General features: G+C 46.9%; 1 protein-coding gene across 1 annotated transcript in view; it reads left to right on the plus strand.

Annotated features, from left to right (window-relative positions):
- The first annotated feature begins 7,217 nt into the window (after window positions 1-7,217).
- LOC146170778 (uncharacterized) overlaps window positions 7,218-16,287 on the plus strand; it is a 103,530-nt gene continuing 94,460 nt past the window's right edge. Inside the window, exon 1 of the mRNA XM_084586783.1 lies at window positions 7,218-7,228. The gene's annotated coding sequence lies outside the window, so the exon portion shown is untranslated. The remainder of the gene's footprint in view (window positions 7,229-16,287) is intronic.

The following is a 16,287-nucleotide window of genomic DNA, read 5'->3' on the forward strand; positions in this document are numbered from 1 at the left end:
ATCCCACATGCGTGGGCACAATAGTCGAGCGGTCTAACTACTGCGCCACCACGGCAGAGCGGTGAACAAAGAAAAACAGGAGCACCACAATTGGCAAAATATATTTGAGAAACTACTCTTAAGTATTAAAATCTTTGCTTCAATTTGAATTGAATGGGAATGATTATTTGGCCGTCGTGCTGTGCTCGACAAACGCATTGCAATACCAGACGGAAATAAGCAGATTTTGCTAATTGTAACTAAAATTGATAACTCTGTGTTTACTCTTAGCTCGAGACCTGAAGGATGTACGTCAATAATACACTGATAAGATATAGCGTTTCCTAAAAGAACCGCTTCTTTTCTTAATAATGCCCCGCCTGAATGACCCCGCCGGGGTGGCGCAGTGGTTACGCCGCTCGACTACTGTTCCCAAGGACGCGGGATCGAATCCCGGCCTCGGCGGCCGCTTTTCGATGGCGGCGAAAAGCAAGGCGCCCGTGTGCTGTGCGATGTCAGTGCACGTTAAAGAACCCCAGGTTGTCGAAATTTCCGGAGTCCTCCACTACGGCGTCTCTCATAGCCTGAGTTGCTTTGGGACGTTAAACCCCACAAACCAAACCAAACCAAACCAAACCCCGCTTGAATGAGTACGTGGCATTCAAATCATACAGGATGCTCATATCCATAATAGTGAAATGTGCTGTTTGGAGATATCAAATTAATGCGATCACGTTAATTACCAATTTCAAATAGAAGTATTTTGTTTGTAGTGCTTGCAATACATAATAAACTTGACGAAACAAAGCATCTGTTTCATCTTAATTGTGATCTGTATGATTAATTTCAACTATGCAATGTACAAGAGTTAGTTTTGTTCGACTCTAATGTTTACAGTAGTGAGCAGCCAGTAGGACTACAAATACATTTTGACTGCACGGAGGTGTTTATGCTTCAGGCCTGATTGATAAAGAACATGATTGTCATACTTATGGAGATACAGAGCCCAGAGGACAAGACTGTCCAATGGGTTATTCAAAGAGGCCAGCCACCACAAACCATCGTGATCGGTCACCACATAAAATGTTCAGTCGTAAGAGCAGAAAAATATTTTCCGATGACCATAATAATGGCTAAACACTCTTTCTGTTACAGAATAATTAAACTTCGTTTTTGTCAAGGTTCGACTGGTCTATGCCACCACATACTCGTTGCATGCATGCAAAAGCAAGGTTTTTGTCGGGTGAGGACGGCACCGATCCAAATACCGTCACCGTCAGTGTGAACCTCCTTAGGCGCAGTCAAACTGAAGTGGCCATGAATGGGAGGCAAAACGAAAAGGAAGGCGATTCGCAGGCTGGCCGCGAGGCGAAAAGGCCAAAGTTGTCGACATTCAGCTGTGGCAGAGGGACGATGATTGAGGCGAGATTCAAGATGAAACGTCGAAAGTAGGAACAAAGGCCTACAAAGCTGTGGAGCTGCTTCAGAGAAGTTGGCTTCGAAAACTCGGCACATGCACGAAATTTAGTGCGCTCGAAAGGATTCCGTCCTTAAAAACTATGCGGCCTGAAATTGCTAGCGTTAGGGCGGCAAAATGGCACTGTTTTAAAATTCAGCTGAATTCCTGCGTCGGCGAGACATGCGACGAGATGCTTCAGGCAGGAATTTTGAGATGTCGGTACAAATAGCTGCTATATGATCCATGCAGCAAAGACAGTTCTGGCACTTGAGTTCAGGGAGAAGTGTACCTGACGCTCGAAAGTAGCCTGGGCGTTGAAAGGCCAGAAGTAATAACGTTGGACGTATATAGGCCATCCAGTGCAATAAAGGCAATTTTCGATCGGTCAGCTTCATTTACTGGCACCTGCAAGTAGCCAGAGCACAAACCACCGGGTGAAAAACAAGGCTCTCTACAAGCTGTTCAGGGCATCGTCGATTTGTGGCAAATCACAGATATTGTTGCGCGTGATCTTGTTCATCAATGCAAAAGCAAATGAAACCATTTTAGTGACGAAATGAACCAGAGGAACACTGGGACGGTTAGATGGCTATATGTCCACGGTAGAAACGTATCATCCACGTTATCAGCACTGACTTGGCGCTCAGTGGCGACACGTGATACGACAGTTGCCGCAAAGGTGAGTTTGTACCGGTGTCTATTTTGTACGCAGCGACAAAGATACGACCCAGACCTGTGTGAGAAAGATCGAAGGAAGCAGTGAAGCTCTGTAGGAGGGCGGCGAGTTGATCGCGTTTCGCCGGGAGAAGATCTGTTTCAGTAGCCTTTTCAAAAACATCTTGTAGTGTCAGAACGGTCGCCGGAGAATAACGTCACATTGAACAGGCGTGTCAGGTAAAGTATTTAAAAGAGTGGGATTAAGTTCTTCAATACGCCAAGATACTCGCCGCGTAGCAGGACGGCGCGCAAGAAAATGGGTTTGAGACACAGAATGCATTAAGGTCATCTTCGATATTGAGAGCAGTTAATGAAAGCAGAAGGCAGGGATTGCGTGAGGCCTTGTCGTAAGACGTGCAGAACGCAGTTAAGTTGTAACATTTCTGCAGGAGAGTGGAACGAGGGAGGCAGAAAATAGAGGAATGCCTGTGCCATTGGCGACAACAGTTTCGCAGACCGGGCAGAGACATCACACAATGTAGAATCACAGACAGGGAAAGACAGCTAACGCGGGTGCACAGTCAATACCGGCTCGATGACTGGAAAGGAAACAGTAGCCCAAAATAATTTCGTGAGAGCAGTGAGATCACAATAAACCGTAGTCCAAGATAATGCCGTGGGAGCAGTTCCATTACAATACACTTTATGGTGTATGAAACATATTTGATGAGAACGCGATGAGGAAGGAATGCGCTGTGATAAGGCGGCGCAAAGCGTAAGAAAACTGCAAAAGCGTGGTCATCAGCTTGCGAAGTCAATGACAGACCATCACTGATGACGGGTACAGCAGAAACAGGGTTGAAAAGAGTGAGAACTGCGATGCCTTCAACAAACACCTCTATTACGGCAGTGGGAGAACAAGGAGGAACTGTAGAGTGCGAGAAATGCGCAGTTCTTTCCCTATTAATTACGACTGTTACTTTCCTTAAACAGCAGCCGTAGAACGTCTTAGAAGTAGAGACGGCGAACGGCGACACCAGGAAGTTGTTTTGCGAGTTGTGTACAATTGATAGTCGAGGAATACAAAGTCGGAGCCTGGCAAAGTTATAGGCAAGGGTTGCTCGGTATCCTAGGAGTAGATACGGAGATCAGTCCGAGAAAGTGAAGGCGTTGGTGGCAAAGGCGTACGACGTGGTCGGCAGCCGCAAGCGTAGCGAATTTGCCGGTTCTCCGCAGTACGCCAAGGGGTCGTAGAAGGGTTCAGTTATAGTTAGGACATTGATATGGAAATCAGGATCAGCCAGAGGCGGTGGATGGAAGGAAACGGCTGGCTAGTAGAAACCAGATGCGGAACAGTACCGGCCGCAACTTGAATGTACGTCAAAGGAACCGTTAACAGCTACAGCACGGGGACGGGAAGAAGGACATCAGCGACGTGGTCTTGCACGACACGTTGTATAGGGGGCAAAAGACGTATACATGTTAGCAACATGGCGGCCGATATCTTCCCATTAAGGGATCAAGGACAGTTGGCGCGCGACCTCTTCACGAATGAAGGCTTCGATTTAATGAATCAAAGGTTTGTCTGTCCATGGGGTAGAGCCTCCCTGGGGTAGTGTTGAGATGGTGTCGTCGTGAACAACGGATTGCCAGGTAGAAGCGCTGCTTATGGAATTGGTCGTAGCTCTGCGAAGTTTGATGGCGTCAATCAAGGTTGCAGGTGTTTCCGCCAAGAACGTCTGAAGTGATTCGCCACAAATCTTTTGCAGGATGGTATTGATCTTATCCGTTTTGGATAGTATTAGCGCCACACAATTGCACAGATCAAGAAAGTTTTCCATATAATTGGTGAATGTCAGCGGCGGCTTGCTGAGAGTGCTCACGCAAACGATGTTTTGCCGGGAGCTTGAAATTTCAGGACAGCCGAATACTTTCTCAAAATTCTTAAATGCAGACCAATATAACAGGTCAGCTTCATAGTTGCGAGAGCAGAGGATGGCCACATCAGTTAAATAAAAGATTACACTCTCAGCTTGACTGTAGCATTCAATTCGTCGTAGGTGCAGACGCGCTCATATGCCGACAGCCAATCTTGGACGCCTTTATCAACCGTGACAGTAAAGAGGAACGGGTCGCGCCACCGTAGAGTACTAAGGTGGTCACTTGTTCTTTACTGTCACGGTTGATAAACCGTAACAGTAAAGAACATAGGACTATGGTTGGAACGGGCAGCGGAGTCGAGGAGATGGCCTCCGGCATGGTGGACGCAGCTATCAATGTGCGGCTTCGGGTTTGCAGGATGGATGGAAACGTATTCAGCACGTGCACCAGTTATAGGGGTAGATTTATTCAGGAAACAAAGATGAATCTCACTGCTCAGGATAAAATGAAGCGAAGGAGGAGGAGGAAACAACTTTATTTAACGCATTACATTAAGCGTTAAGAATGTCCTGGGCCAGGGTCACCAAGGCCAACTGATCTTGCAGCTGGTCCGAGGCTAGCCAAGCCCGCCACGTTGGGGGAAAAGGGTGTGGAAAGTGAGGAGATTGGAGGGTGACAGGGCATGAAAAGATGCAAGGCTCCAAGTTTGCATAGTGTTCTGGGCAATTTGGGCATGCAGGGGAATGTATGATTCTGTATAGAAAAGATCGGGCAGGAGTAAGCAGTGTATTTAGTTGTATACGTCTAATAATGCGGATTTGCATGGTAGTGAGAGATTTATCAGGAAGAGGAAGTGTACGGAGAGTTTCTCTAATGTCAAGGGGTCAAGTTCGTTCTCAGGTGCACCAAAAAGGGGTACATGCCACTATCTATAACAATGAAGATTAGCACTCTATACTGGAATTTTTTTCTCGCAAAGATGAGCTATTTGTAAAATAATTTGTTGCCATAGAAGGCATTTTATTACGGCTATTTTAAGAAAATGTTTATAGCTCCTTTAGCTGAATTTGGCACCACGAAATACTCACTTTTCGGTACTTGATTTCGTTTGGTGATATTGTTACGGACGACATCAAGAAAGAAGAAGCGGGCAGTGGCGCGGACAGGAGCGCTCGCGCTAGGTCTGGCAGCATTTTCATTAAAGGTCATCTCACTGTCATCGACCAACTCTCTGTTCTCTGTTCTCCTGTTTTCATCGGCTTGCCGTATCGTAACATTTGGTGGAGGTGCTGGGTATGATCACCCCCTCATCCTGGACCGGAGCTTCGGTGCCCTGCGACTTCTTGCGCCGTCAGCTGAAGGTTAGGAGGCATCGCATGGCTGTTCCCCAGCGTGACGGACCCAGCAAGACCTTGCCGTTCCGCCGCTCCGTCCGCCGCCCCGACCACAAGACACGACGAAGATTCTGACCTGAGACGCTACACATGACCACAAGACACTAGAAGAGACCCGACGACCATATATGACCCCATTGAACACCAGATGTGCCGACCTAAGGCCCCACCGACCCAAGACACCGCTACACTTTAGGACATTCTCCCCTGCCTATGCCATGCGGTGCGTGCCTTGGCCTTTGCCATCGAGTCGTGGCAACGTGTGGCCCGAGAATGTCCTGAGCCAAGTTTCATCAGGAATCACCGTGCCGGCAAGCCGTTCTATTCTTCCTTCTTCCTCTTCTTTTTCGAGCATCTAGACACGCCCATCATCATGTCATGGAATCATCAACATCGTGCATTTCCTCGTCCACGATCGGGACGTCCGTAACAATATGATCCAAGATTTTTAATGAAACCTCCTCGTCCTTTTGTACATGGCAAGGCACACTTGCGCTGCAGTTAATATAGGCGAAGATTTCGAATGTAAAAAATTCGCACGGCTTCAACTAAGAATAAACCGAGTTAGACATAGAAAATTGTGGTTTAATTCAGTTTAGCTGTTAGTCAATATTTGTTTCTTTGAGCTCCATTGATTACGCTCTAGGATATACATACATTAGGTAAAGTGTTTAATTATACGGGTCTCCTGTCCCGTTCCATCTTATCCAATCGGACACAGCACGGTTCTGCTGAATCAGTAGAAAGAGCCGCCTCTGAAAGCCATGGCAATTACCCAATGCGCTTCTACAGGTAATAATGGCAAGCAGCAAGTTGTCAGTCGCATTACAATGGGGCTGAGTCACTGTTGGTGACTGATAGGACTTTTGTCAGAGTCTGCCGACACACCTAGCAAAGACTACAGGTGCGCAGCCTCCTCCGATCCTCCTTTTGTGCAGCCTCTTTGTGCTGCTTCTGTTCTGTTTGGCGAGGTCACATTCAAGGTCGAGTCATGCACATCCTCAAGGGCCGCTTAGACTTCGTGATATATAGCATTCGCTCTAAAGGACAGACTGATATCATTCTGCCTTCATTAAACGTAGATCGCATATCTATGACTACCCCTGTAGTGCCAACTCATTTAGTGTTTTCCATTGCGCCGTTTTCTCGCTCCAGCCAGAAAGAAATTTGAAGGTAAAATGCAGCAGGCTACAGCCCATCGTGATGGAGTAGTGGGACCAAGGAGAAATATTTACATAAGCATGCTGGAGAGACTAGCGTCTACTTTCTGTTTAGGAAACATAAGAACACCGCGGGCGGAACCAAACACCAATCTAGGGTCCAGATGAGATCTTCTCACAGTGGTTTACCTATTAGGTATCCAACCAAATATAGGTAGGTAGGTAGGTACAGTTAACCAAAAGTTTTCCGATTAAAATTTGCGATGCTGTCCCTTTACGAAGATACACATCACACATAGAAAGACGAAGCATTAGTGACTGCATAATGCAAGGCCCTATAATTAATATTTAGCAATTGTGGCCTAGTTAATGCTACACATCTAAAAGTAATCTGCTTGAAAAAGACCATGTTGGAAGTATGCAGATTATGTCCGCACAAAATTAGATTTGCTGAATCGCAAACACATCGCTTTCTACATGGGCGTCCTACATGAGGTCTTTGTCGATAGGCAATATCCGTGGGTGGGAGTGAGCCTCCTTGTAGGGCATGTGCTACTGAATGTGCTAAGCATGAAGCTCGTACAATGGTCGAATAAGATTTCAAATTACTGTTTGTCAGCATGGAAATATACCTAACAAATTGAAATTGTACAAACAATGATTTTTTTTTTCTTTTACAGGGATGGATTGAAATTTGCGTGAGTATGTTTTTATTATAAATACGAGCAATATATACATGCTCAAGTTTGGTATGCGACCCAATTTCAAAAGAGATAGCAGATATAAAGAAAGGTATGATGGAAGACACATCATAGAGCACATGATGTGCCAGGCTTTCAAGGCAATTCATCGACCGTAAGGTAGAGCGTTGGGCGATTTGGTATAGAGACTTGCTTGGAATAAGCACTGCACTTAAAAAGAGGAAGACTAAACAAGTTATGAATAGGATAAGCGCTTATCCTCTTGATTTCGCGTTTCGCTTCTGTCTTTTTTAGTGGAGTGTATAATTATATACACTCACTAGCGGCAACAACGAACGGGAAATAAAGAGCATCTCTAGGCACGCCAGATGAGTTCCTCAAAAAATTAGTCATTGAGGATGATTATAATTAAATGTATTCTTATGTAAATATAGTTTGACGCCTTAGCAAGCCACTGGACAAACTTTGTGGCATATCAAATGTGAAAGCAATTTACAAGATTATCGCTTTAAGCTGTAATAACGTTGACAGGATGCACATGACTATGCTGGCACCTTGATGCAAGATTGACCACTACAATTCTTCGTATGTGTTTGCTCAACTGCTCTTCTTTTGGTCAAATTTATATAACTTTTACGTGTTGTCTCCCCGTTTGCTAACACGCATATACGCAATGTCTGAGCCTGCATTGCATTTTGCATAATTTTCGAATTTCGCGCAACTCTTTAAGGCACGTATTAGGTGTTTTCGAATATAACTTTCTATATTTCCAAGTTCTCAATCTCTCTCCCAAATATGACATCAAGCTCTTGACACTTGGAGAGAAACTCTTTACTATTTTTCTATCCAGATCCAGGTGGTGTTTAATGCAATTTTATTCCAATTCGCTTCACACCATTTGCATAATATTTATTAATGCTCAGGGCAACGCTGGTGGTTGATCAAAGAATGAATAAAGCAGGTTTTCTGAAATCGAATGCCTTGAAATTAACCCTATTCAGAAGTTCTTGTAGGCGAAAAAAAAAATGTTCCGAATATAATTAACTCGTATGCCTAACGGTCATATATTAAGAAAACCTTAGGTGGGGCTTAGCTTTAGTTAGGGCCCGTAGGTTTCGAAAGCAATAATATCATGGCTACGCTATTGTTCAGCTCGTAGTACAGCCAATTGTGGTGTATTATGTTGACCAAATAAGACTTGGAATTTCTCCAACCAACACTTTTATTTTATAAAACCCGACGTTTCGGAGCCGGCTCGGCTCCTTCTTCAGGGGTGCATGACGCGGGGCTGCGTGCAGCTATAAGTAAAGGAATGGTCGAGGGGGAGAAGAAGGTGGGGGGGGGGAGAATGGGGAGGGGGTGGAATGTGTGTGAAAGGAATGAGAAGGAAGGAGGGGGGTTTAGACGAGTGAGGGTGCCGCAGGTGCAGGTGTGCTCGCTGGCGACTTTTTTCTTTTCTTCTGTGAAGTGGCCAGGAGAGAGCGAAGACCTTGCAAGTATACAGCAGGGAGGTTGCCTGTTGTCCGGTTGATGTTATTTGCGGTAGACTGTATGTGCCATGACTCGAGGAGGCGTCTTTTGCGGTAATTGGTCTCGGTCTCCAAGATGAACGTTTCTTCGAAATTTATTCTGTGGTCGGAATCTTCTGAATGTTCAGCTATGGGGTTGCGTTCTCTTGAAAAATTTCGTACATCGTTCTTGTGTTGCCGAATTCTTTCTTTTAGGTTTTTTGTTTCGCCAATGAAGCTAGCATCACAGTCGGCGCAGGGAATTTTGTAGACAATGCCTTGGGCTCTTTCTCTTGGTGGTCGATCTTTGGGGAAGGGTAGCAGGCTCCCCAAAGTGTTTGAAGGCTTGTGCGCCACTCGAATTACTTCTCATGCCGAGGAGAATTCTACAAACAAGTTAAGGGAACACCAATGGGTGCCTCCATCTCTGTCGCTATGGCGAATATAACTATGCAGCACATCGAAGAACGAGCTCTCAACTCTTTCCGCCCACCGCCAAAAATTTTTCTGAGATATGTCGATGACTGTTTCTCAATTATTAAGAAATCTGAAGTCCAAAATTTCCTCTCTCATCTAAATTCCATTCAACCGGAGATTCAGTTCACCCCAGAAATGGAGAAGCGAGGCGCCCTGCCGTTTTTGGACGTTCTGGTGACCCGAAAAAACAACCGCCTGCGATTCTCCGTATACCGAAAACCCACCCACACAGGGCGATATCTGCATTTCACTTCGAACCACCCGACAAGCCATAAAGCGTCAGTTGTGAAGACCTTATTACAAAGAGTGGAAACACATTGCACCACAGAGCCCGACAAAGCAAACGAAAAACGCTTAATATTCAAGGAACTAACCATGAACGCCTACCCAAAAAAATTTATCCGGAAAATCATTCGCCGCCAAAAACGCAACGACAGGCCCCGGGAAGAAAATAACCAGCAGCAAACAACTACATCTCAAAAGTACGTCACTGTCCCCTATGTCCGAGGCGCCAGCGAAACCATCGCCCGTATTCTAAGAAAAGAGGGAATTCGAGTGGCGCACAAGCCTTCAAACACTTTGGGGAGCCTGCTACCCTTCCCCAAAGATCGACCACCAAGAGAAAGAGCCCAAGGCATTGTCTACAAAATTCCCTGCGCCGACTGTGATGCTAGCTACATTGGCGAAACAAAAAACCTAAAAGAAAGAATTCGGCAACACAAGAACGATGTACGAAATTTTTCAAGAGAACGCAACCCCATAGCTGAACATTCAGAAGATTCCGACCACAGAATAAATTTCGAAGAAACGTTCATCTTGGAGACCGAGACCAATTACCGCAAAAGACGCCTCCTCGAGTCATGGCACATACAGTCTACCGCAAATAACATCAACCGGACAACAGGCAACCTCCCTGCTGTATACTTGCGAGGTCTTCGCTCTCTCCTGGCCACTTCACAGAAGAAAAGAAAAAAGTCGCCAGTGAGCACACCTGCACCTGCGGCACCCTCACTCGTCTAAACCCCCCTCCTTCCTTCTCATTCCTTTCACACGCATTCCACCCCCTCCCAATTCTCCCCCCCCCACCTTCTTCTCCCCCTCAACCATTCCTTTACTTATAGCTGCACGCAGCCCCGCGTCATGCACCCCTGAAGAAGGAGCCGAGCCGGCTCCGAAACGTCGGGTTTTATAAAATAAAAGTGTTGGTTGGAGAAATTTCAAGTCTTATTTAGTTATCAACCCAACCAGACAGGCAAATCTGTCGAAATGTTTAGCTTTCAATTATGTTGACCGTACGCACATACATATATATAGAATACATGAGCTCGTTTACCAGAGTCAAGCAATCTTTATGCCAAAGGCGATCACGCATCGAGCACACACTTCCGAATTGTTTATTCGTGAATCGTCTATGAAATTCACGCGTAGCCGAGTCAAATTCTTTAGCTTTTCTCGCATACTGTGAACGTCGTTCCTCCTCCAACTCCCCCGTTGAAACCATGAAACCAGCCCTCACAAGTATTGCTTCCCGTCTCTTTTTCAAATGTACAGCTCGTTCTTGCGACGTCACTTCGGCACGCCGTTTTCTCCGGGTCTCGTTATATTTTACTTGTCGAGCAGCACGACCAACACGCTCCTTTTCAAGCCGTTGTTGCCGGTCTTCTTCTGTTTTCTGAACGCGTCGTTGCCGAGACGGTGCTCTCTTTCTTCGGCTGTTTCGGCCGTTCGTTTAGCTTTGAGTTTTTCAACCAACTTTCAAGCTAGTACTTCTGGATCGGTAGATTATGTGTTGTCAAGCAGAAGCCACACTCTTCCATGGCGAGTGCGCACGTCTGTTTGCAGGCAAACGCATTTATAGCCCTCCTTGCGCATGTGTAGTAACTGCGGTAAACACGCGGCTTCAACGAAAGGTCAAATGGTGGCGAGGAGGCGAGTGCGCAGTAGTAGCGGCAGTGCACGTGCACAGTAGCGCGCTTCTACGGCGAAAGATCAAGCGACACAGTCGGCGGCGTCGACGGCTGTGGTGAGGAGGCCACATTCGCTGCGCGTGATGTCACTCGGTTTCACGCATGCGAAGAAAATGGCTTTTACCGCATACGGCACAAACGATGCTTGACACCGGCCCTCGTAGTCAAGCTTTACGCTTCAAAAAATACTCGCGAGCAAAGAACAATCTTCACAGTATTATTTACCTCTTGATTATTGGAACAAATCCGAGATATGGAAAGCCAAGAGTATCAAAAATAATGACGAATAGCTCAGTGATTTGTTACTGTCTTTGACATCACCTTGCTAACTCTGGGAAGAAGCAGCAATATATTGTTACGTACTTTGTATGCGATGTTACGTACTTTGTACGCACGGGGGGTATATTTACAGCGATCGGCACAAAGAGGACTGCGGCGAAGCGTACAAACGTTCCTCTGTCCTTGCTCTTTCTTCTTCTTCACCGATCTACCCGACCGCTCTTTTTCATCTTCCGTCGACGTTCTACGAAGGCGCGTGACATTTCCCTCCTCGCAGACGAAGCCCGTCGAGCGAGTTACAGAGATCCTCTGGAATGAAATCGCTTGAGGCGGGCTACATGCACCACCTGCGACTGCCGTGACCGTCGACCATTCGCCGCTATGCGTGCTATGACGTAATTCAGGTCATTGATGCGTTCCAACACAACAAAACCGGTGTAGTGTGAAAGCAGTTTTTGACAAAGACCACGCTTACGGAGAGGTGTCCACAACCACACATAGTCACCAGGAGCATAGGAAACTTTTTAGTGTCGGGCGTCGTAGCGGTTCTTAGAACGTTCTTGTGAAGATAAAAATCGAACTCTGGCCAGCTGGCGGTCTTCTCCAGCTCTGCAGAGTGTGGTAGCAAGAGAAGATTCGTCATGAATGAAAAATGGCAGTATGGTGTAGAGGGCACAGCGAGGCGGGCGAGCATAGAGAAGGTAGAAGGGACTCTAGCCTGTTGTCTCATGTTGCGCTGTGTTATATGCATGCGTAATGAACTGTAGAACGCCATCCCAGTCCTTATGGTCTGCAGCGATGTACATAGCCAACATGGTGGTAAGCGTCCTATTAGTTCGTTCTACCACACCGTTCGTTTGGGGATGATATGGCGTTGAGTGGCGAAAACTGCAGGCGCTGAGGCGAAGAAGTTCTTCGACAATGTCCGCTGTGAATTGGCGTTCACGGTCGCTAATGATGACTGCAGGAGGGCCGCGCCGAGGAATGACGAATCGAAGTAAGAAATTTGATACTTCAGACGCAGTAGCGGATGGTATCGCAGCTGTCTCACAGTAGCGGGTTAAATAATCAACGCACACAAGAATCCATTGGTTTCCTTTAGAGGACCGTGGAAAAGGTCCAAGAAGGTCAATGCCAACTTGCTCAAACGGGGCTGTTGGAGGTGTGACTGGCTGCAGTTTTCCATGTGGGCTTGAAGTCGACAGCTTAAAGCGCTGACATTGCACACAGCTGGCTACATATCGCTTGATCGTTGAACGCATCTTCGGCCAGTAAAATCGCTGCTGTGTGCGGTGGAGTGTTCGGGCCACTCCCAGGTGACCAGACGTGCCGTCATCATGCGTCATTTCTAGAACTGTGATACGTAGGCTTTCCGGAACGACAAGAAGCATACGTGCTCCTCCAGAGGCGAAATTTTTCTTGTAAAGCACTCTTTCGCGAATGCTAAATGTGTTCTTCATAGGATCGTTGGCGGAATCAAACAGTGAAGTTAATGTTTTGTCATTGCGTTGCTCGGTTCGGAAAACTCGGAGATCGGGGAAGGTTTGTGCAACTGGAGCCAAATATTCATCGAAATTGTCTGAGTCATTATCAGTCGTTTGAAGCGGCAAACGCGAAAGACAGTCAGCATCTGAGTGTTTATGGCCGCTTTTATGCACCACAGTAAAATTAAACTCTTGTAGGCGTAACGCCCATCGAGCGAGCCGCCCACAGGGGTCACGAAGACTCACGAGCCAGCAAAGGGGATGGTGGTCGGTCACAATCGTGAAAGCATTCCCGTACAGATAGGAACGAAAGCGCTGTACAGCGAAAACAACGGCTAGAAATTCCTGCTCCGTAACCGTGTAATTTCTTTCACATTTACTCAACGAGCGGCTGGCATACGCTATCACGTGCTGATCGCGTCCATGGCGTTGTATAAGTACAGCGCCGAAACCGATAACACTTGCGTCAGTGTGTACTTCAATTGGAGCTGATGGGCAGAAGTGGCGGAGGATTGGGCCCGAGGTCAAAAGAAACTTCAGATGACGGAAAGTTGAGTCACATTCGCTGGTCCAATTGAATGTTGTATCGTTATGCAGTAGACTCGTAAGTGGGTAAGCGATGTCTGCAAACCTTGGTATAAAGCGTCGAAAGTACGAGCATAGCCCCAAAAAGCTCTGCAACTCTTTTACTGATTTGGGCACGGTAAAACTTTTGACGGCTTCAATTTTCTTGGGATCTGGTCGAACACCTTCTTTGTCAACTAAGTGACCGAGGACAATTGTTTCACGATCGCCAAAATGACATTTCTTTGCATTCAGTGCAAGACCAGCTCGTTCCATGCAATTAAGTACGATATCCAGACGGCTGTTGTGCTCACTAAATGTTTTGCCAAAAATTACTACGTCGTCCAAATAACATAAACAAATTTGCCACTTTAGTCCACGTAGAATTGCATCCATGAACCGCTCGAATGTGGCAGGTGCATTACATAATCCAAAAGGCATAACGTTAAATTCGTAAAGTCCTTCTGGTGTTACGAATGCCGTTTTTTCTTTATCTGCAATGTGCATGGGGATGGGGAACGACGTCGAGGGGAAGGTGACCTGCGCTGGCGCTGGGGTGGCGGCGTCACACTACGATCAGATGCAGGAGATGAATTCCGCAAATGTGTCGAATGGTGTGAGTCTCCAGTAGGCATAGTCGGGGATCGTTGTTGTTCGGTGTGCAGCCGTCCGTGAATGTTCGCGTGGGGTCGGTAATCTTGTACAGTTGGAAAACAACGGCGGCAGTATCTAGCGATATGCCCCGCAATGCCACACCTGTAGCACACAGGTTGAGGGCGCCAGCTATAAGCATAAGAGTCCTCACTAACAAAGTCGCGACGTTGGTTGTAGCGAGGCTCTCGCTGCTGACAAACCACATTTTCAGAGTAGGCGGGCCTCTTTTCCATCGGCTGGTGGTCATAACGTTGAGTATAGCTGCGCTGATCGTCCATATGCGAAGCGCCGCTAGGTTGAACCCACGGAGTGGACAGGGCGGCAACATTTGCCTGCGGTGCACAACTCTGCCGCACATATTCTTCACTACAGATGGCGTCCCTAGATCTTGACAATTCCTCGCGTACAATCTCTCGTATCATATCAGCCATGGAAACTAAAGGACAGGCCTCAACACTGGCTACAGAGGTGACATTGGCCAGTCTTCCGAATTTAGGTGTAATTCGTCGCAGCTTGAGAGCCTCAAATGTTCTACAATGCTTTATAACATCAGCGGTGGTGCTCAGGTTTTCTTTGCTAATAAGAAAATTATAAACGTCTTCCGCTATTCCTTTCAGGGGGTGACCGACTTTGTCTTCTTCAAGCATAGTGGGGTTGACGGGTCTGCATAGCTTTAAGATGGCTTCGATATATGCAGTACAAGTTTCTCCGGGTACTTGTGCCCGGTGAAACAAAGTTTGTTCAGCGCGCTTCTTCTTTGCAGGTTCATCTCCAAAATTTTTCTTGATTTCGCTGGTAAAGATCGCCCATGTACTTAATGAATCCTCGTGATTATCGAGCCAGTCGAAGGCAGTGGCGGCAAGGAAGAACACCACATTAGCCAGCGTAGTAGCGGCGGTCCAGTGATTGTATTTACTCACTCTTTCGTAGTGCTTCAACCACTCATCAACGTCCTCCTCAGGTTTTCCGGAAAAAGTACGCGGCTCTCGATAATGGGGCCAGTTGTTCGCCGTGGATGGTCCTGGCTGCTCGGTACTGCCGTCTTCAGCCATGTCTGATGACGTTGGTAGTAGGCCAGCAAGTCTACGGCTTCTTCGGTAGATGAAACGCTCCGTGGTCGCTACCCAGCACCTCCACCAAGATGTTAGGTACTTTGTACGCGATGTTACGTACTTTGTACGCACGGGGGGTTTATTTACAGGGATCGGCACAAAGAGGACTGCGGCGAAGCGTACAAACGTTCCTCTGCCCTTGCTCTTTCTTCTTCTTCACCGATCTACCCGACCGCTCTTTTTCATCTTCCGTCGACGTTCTACGAAGGCGCGTGACAATATAAATAACTCTACCTACCTACCTATTGTCTCCTCTCCTAGCTCATTTCCATCTCCGTCGCGGTCTACACAAGCTTCTGCTTCTGACTCGAGAGGCAGTTCCGTTACTGATAGTTCCCCACACTCGTATGATGGAACTGTATCTCCTACAGCTACTTGGGTCGGCGTGCAGTTCACCTTGCTTAACGCCGTCACTTCGGACTTCTCGCCGATTAAGCCTGTGCTAACCTTCTCAGCTAGTGGCTCGACCATGGTAACAGGATACTCTTCTGTTCGAAGCTCGGTCGGTTCGCTACTGCGGTCACATTGCTCAACCGTTTCTCCGAGCTGTGTCTCACACTCCGGTGCAAGTTCGATTTGCTTCGGAACTTCCGCACTGTATAGCCATTCGCTTACAGCGGCTTGCAACTGATACGCCAAATCAAAGTTCTTCGTGTCGCAATGTTTCTTGCTCTCATATCTTTTCCGAAGATCATGAGGCGTTATCTGATATCGTATCAGCAATGACTCTTTTAGTTCATTGTAATTTTTAAAGCGGTCGCCAACCAAGCGCCACCTTCTGCACCCTCTGACCGTGGTCATTTTCGTATTTCTGGCGCGGTTTATTTCCCGTTGCTTGAGAGCAATTTCTAGCAGTGTGCCCCTGCCCATGACATAGGCGGCGTTTTACTGTGCGCGTTTCAGCATTAATCTGTTTTTGGCTCACTTGCTGCACTGGCACCGTAACCTGCTTTAAAGTCCGGCCTTTACCTTTTGCCTGCTCAAAGATTTGTAGAGCCATTGATAGGTCAT

The sequence above is a fragment of the Amblyomma maculatum genome, unplaced genomic scaffold (assembly GCF_055883805.1).
Source record: "Amblyomma maculatum isolate TAMU_Amacu unplaced genomic scaffold, ASM5588380v1 scaffold_48, whole genome shotgun sequence".
Lineage (NCBI taxonomy): Eukaryota > Metazoa > Arthropoda > Arachnida > Ixodida > Ixodidae > Amblyomma > Amblyomma maculatum.